Source organism: Centroberyx gerrardi, chromosome 21, assembly GCF_048128805.1.
Source record: "Centroberyx gerrardi isolate f3 chromosome 21, fCenGer3.hap1.cur.20231027, whole genome shotgun sequence".
Lineage (NCBI taxonomy): Eukaryota > Metazoa > Chordata > Actinopteri > Beryciformes > Berycidae > Centroberyx > Centroberyx gerrardi.
The window spans coordinates 7,880,228-7,885,208 of NC_136017.1; the positions used below are offsets into that span (position 1 = coordinate 7,880,228).

The 4,981-nt window shown below is 37.3% G+C and overlaps 1 long non-coding RNA gene across 1 annotated transcript; it reads right to left on the bottom strand.

Annotated features, from left to right (window-relative positions):
- Nucleotides 1-1,435: 1,435 nt before the first annotated feature.
- On the bottom strand, nucleotides 1,436-2,999 carry LOC139926001 (uncharacterized). The gene is made up of 3 exons (XR_011785290.2): nucleotides 2,905-2,999; nucleotides 2,093-2,404; nucleotides 1,436-1,556 (listed from the first exon to the last, which is right to left on the bottom strand). It is a non-coding gene; the product is annotated as an uncharacterized LOC139926001 (long non-coding RNA).
- Between the last annotated feature and the right edge of the window lie 1,982 nt (nucleotides 3,000-4,981).

Consider the following 4,981-nt stretch of genomic DNA (forward strand, 5'->3'; position numbering starts at 1 on the left):
GGGAAGTGGATTTTCTTCTCTTGTAAAATAACAACAAAACAGGTTATCGGTAATCAATCATATAGTTGTCTTATTCTTATTAGGGATGTACAACAAATTGAAAAAGTGTCAAAATCAGAAGAGGCTGCAATGTTTTGTTAAAGGGAAACCTGTTAAAGACAATTTCCAAAGCAAGGTTTTCTAGTGCTGTGATGAATCGTTGGTCTCCAAATCAATCTGCCTGTCTGAGAAAATGTTTACATTTATTTCAACTAAACTAAACCTATGCATTAGCGCTTCATCCTCTTGCAAAGCTAATTCCTTTAGCAGGCTGTCAATGCTATTCCATAATGAATTTACTTTGAACAAAATCAAGTCCAAAATTCAAAATATTGACATTATACAATATTATCTTGACTTTGGGTTTAAGTATTTTGATAGATTTTGCAGCTTGTCCTGCTGTGTGGATGGGAATCTGTCTCTCTTCCATCTGTTCCCTGGTTATCCAAGTGGGCGATCATGTCACTGCTGCTGGCTGGATTTGCCGCAGCATCATGAAGACGGCGCCCTGAGGAGACGGTTTGGTAGAGATCACCGGCTGGGTGCTGAAGGCTAGTGTAGGGGTCCTGGTCGTCTTGGTCCTATAAAAACAACAAACTCTTAAAGTCTGATTAAATGCGGTTGAAAAACGGTGGAGACGTTCTCATGCCAGGATAGCTGAGTGTAAATGACTGCATACATTAAATTAGGTACTTTCTAAGTTGAAAAGTATAAAAAAAATATATACAGTGCTCACCAAAGAACAGGGAGTTGCATATTCAGGTAATTCAGATGCTTCTGACCTGGTGTTTTTTCTGTAAATTAGAAGGAATGTCAGAGTTAGTAGAATACTGAACATAGCAAGACTATTAAAGAAGGAATTATAGTCTATCTAGTAATTTGTAGGATGAAAAGTTAACACCATGTTCCTCATCACTGTTTCAGACGTAACCAAAAACAAGGTCAAGTTCTTCAAAATAAGAGCTCAGCTGAGATAGGCAACAGTGAAACCTATGTTAACAAAATTATAGCATAAAATTAAACTAAATGATGGTACTTCTTTAAAAGATAGTTGATAACTTAAGTCCTTGGTTCACAACATAACATTTTTACAGACAGGATCCTCTACATTAAAGCCATTAATTATGAATTTCAGGTAATTTTTGATCCCTAAAATGGGTAGTCTATGGGTAGGTATGAAGTTTAGGAAATGAACTCTTCATTTGTACAGAGAATATTATAACACTGTTCTGCTTGGCAACAAAAGCTGCAATGCTGATGTAGCTCCTTTACTGCTATGAAGTCATTGAGCATTTCTAATTATATTGCTTTACTCAATATATAAATTAGCAATATTATTTTACTTTTTTATAATTTTTATTTTTAAGGTTTAGGTCACTTTATAAGAATTTCTCACCCATGATGAATTTTTCTTAAGGTAAATCCAAGGATAACTCCAGTTAAAATGATGAGTGCAGCAGCACAGATCACAGCTGTAGCAATGAGCATTATTGTAGAAGTGCCGGCCTCTTCATCCTCTAAAACATTGTGAAAGAGAACAAGCAACTCTGTCAGGGAAAATAGCATCAGTATCTGCTCCATGTGGAGAGGAAAATGAAGCCCTTACTCTCTCCCATCCACAGTATTATGCAGTATTGACTAGCATCTTCTCTGAATCAAATATTTAATATCTGCACCCCAACATCTCATTTTGACATTCAGAAAATCTGCTTTACACACTGCTTTACATCTCTAATCAGACAGTATTAAGCTATCAATACAGTATGCAGTAAAATGACAGAAGTTAAAACAGACCTAAAGACATTACTGTAAGTAACAATTTCTTCATATGTCAATGCTGCAGCCTGGTTTTGTTGGCCCAATTACTCTATACTGTGATTTACCTTGCATATTCAGCCAAGTCTGCTTTTTTCTAGAAACACAGGATACTGCAGACATTTAAATTCTTCATGTTATCATATACAGGAAAATAACCACTTTAAATTGAGTCAGAATCTGACTGAAACACATGAAGTGTATAACACAAAAACCAAAACATAAATCACACATTTACCTTCCACAGTAATATTGAGATGAAGAAAATCTGCTCCTCCGTGATATGCACACTCACAAGTGTAGTTCCCACTGTCCACTGGTGTTAAATTGTTCAGGTGAAGAAACAAAGTCTGATCTTCTTTTATAAGTTTGATCCTGGAGTCACAACCTTGTTCAAAGTCCTGCCCATGCCGATATGCCAGGCGACACTCTTCTCCTCTGTTCCTTTCTGTGCTGATCTTACAGAATGTATATATGATGATATCCAGTGTTTTATTGAGGCACACTGGAGTGACATCTGGTTCTCTCCCAATGGTTTTCACAAGAGTCACTGCAGTCAATAGGAAATGTAGACTTTGATTTAGTTTGCAGTTGCTGTATAATATATTATGCAAATAAATGTGACTAATCACTTGATACATTTTTAGATGCACTAGAATGAATAAGGCAATAAATAAACTGCATGATATAAAAAGTAGCTACTGTATCCTTGCAGGCAGTGCAGCCACTCCACAGTGACTGCATTGTCTGTAAAGATTAAGTTGTGTTACGTAAAGAAAAATAGGGAGAAAATTGATTTTTTTTAAAAAGATATCAGTATTATTGTCAGTAAGCTTGCAGATCAAAAGTCTTTCTCCCTGCTAGAATAAACGAGAACTTTAACCAAATATAAATTTTCCTCTAAAGAAAGACCATGTTACAAGTGTTTCTTCATACTGCATGTTGGTAGGCCCGTGCCTTTAGTACAGTATAGTATATAGTTTAGTACAGTATAGTATATAGTTTAGTAAAGTATGGTATTTGCTTTGAAGACAGAGTGACATCTCTTACCTTTAGAAGCGTGGCATACTTCAACAAGCAGAATCAACATCACTTTAACAGTATTTCCACCCATACTGACCAGTAATCTAAAGTAATGATTTCCCTTGGTTGGTCTATGAAGAAGATGAAATGACAAAGTGATGCTACTTCCTGACTGTGATGTGTTGCAGTCGCCCCTCATCTCACTGTCCACCCCCCAACACCACTTCCCTTACACCTGTGGTCTGCGTGAAAACATTTCAGAAATAGTGGCTTAATGCAGAACTGGAAACCTGCCTAGCACTTATGAAACTTCTCACACAGCTGATATATAATTACTATTATACACTCCTCAGTGTGTTTTATTTTGTTGCATATACTGTATTGCATCATTTTGTTCTGTGATGGATTGTTAATCAGTTAGATCTAGGTAGGCTCATTCTCTGTAAAGTCCTTTGAGACATGCTTTTGTGATGAAGGGCTATAAATAAACTTGACTTCACACACACTCACACACACTTTAAATCCTACATCTCTGCACACTTGTCACTGTCAATTCCACCACCAGGTCTAACACAGATGATACGAACCCAGCAGACTGTGATGGTAACAGTAGAAGAGGAGGCCCGTTTCAAATGTGAACTCGCACAGTCTAGAGATGTTCTTCAAGTTACATGGCAAAAAAATGTACCTGAGGGGGAGGAGAATATTGGCACCTACAACTGTTATTGACTGCTATTATTATTGAAATGTTATTGACGTTATTCCTTTACTTAACTGGAATCCTTTGTTGTATTCTCTAGGTGGCGGACTTTCTAAAGCAGGGATTGCAGTTGTAGTTGTTCTTATAATATTCATTGCCTGTATTGTCATCTTTGCTCTGGTGAGGCGAAAAAGGTGAGATATTACCACAGAGGAGATGGAAATGTAAAAGTGTAACATTTAGCCTCTTAGACATCAGTTTTAGCCTGTGGTTACTTTGGATAGTAAGCGACATTCCTGCATTATGAAGATTTGGATGTCCGAGTGACAAAATGAAAAGGCTTTTGCTCACTGGATCATCTATACTTTACAGATATTTAATGAATTTAAGCTAATGATTGTTTTTTTCCAGTGTTTGGAAAATGAACTCTCATATTCATTCACATTTCTTTTGCATCCAGACATGTTAAGCACTTTATATCTTTATTATGGAGCAGGGAGATGGGAGGATTGGGGTTAATGCAACAAAAAAATGAAGAGCTGAGGATGTTGACTATCTTCAAAGCTTAATGAGCTTTGAGTTATTAAGAGCCTCAGCCTCACCAGCACAGTTTCCACATGGTTGTTGCTGACTACTGAGAGGGAACAGAGGATGAAAATGATATCTTGAAACGATGAGTTCTTAAATTACAACAAGACAGGGAGCGACTCTTCTGGGTGGGATGGTCGCAGAGCGCAGGCCGATCTGGTGACATGGGAGAATTTGGGGAGGCTGAAGACAGGACAGGCTGGAGCATTGTGCATGACAGAGAGGGTGACGGTGCCATCTGGTGTCCTTTTGATGGTAATACAAGAAAGGATAGGGGAATGGGGATTGAATTTGCAGTGTGAGGTTCAATGGCACACTGAATGAATATAAAGCATGTTGGAATGTTGGACGTCTTCATTTGTATTTAATAGATATAACATATACTCTGCATATCATTTTCCAAAAATACATTGGAATGCACTGGTATGAATATATATGGATGTAATTTGTGGGCAGACTCATTCACTCATTCATTCTACATGGTCCGCATTCCAATCTTACTGAATGCAGCTTTATTGATTTTGTTCTGTTTAATGTTCACCTAAGCCTTAGCATATTTTGCACTTTTTCAATGTTTGTGTGTACTATAGAACATTAAATATTGTTATTTATTACTTATTTTTACTTCTTTACTTACCACAGAATCGCATGCGCGCGTGCATACACACACACACACACACACACACACACACACACACACACACACACACACACACAGGAGGAGGAGCTACAGTTGGTGATGCAACTTATTCTTTCTTTCACTTTCACTGGTTCAAACTTCAGTTTGAATTTCCCTCCATCCTGTTCAAATGCACA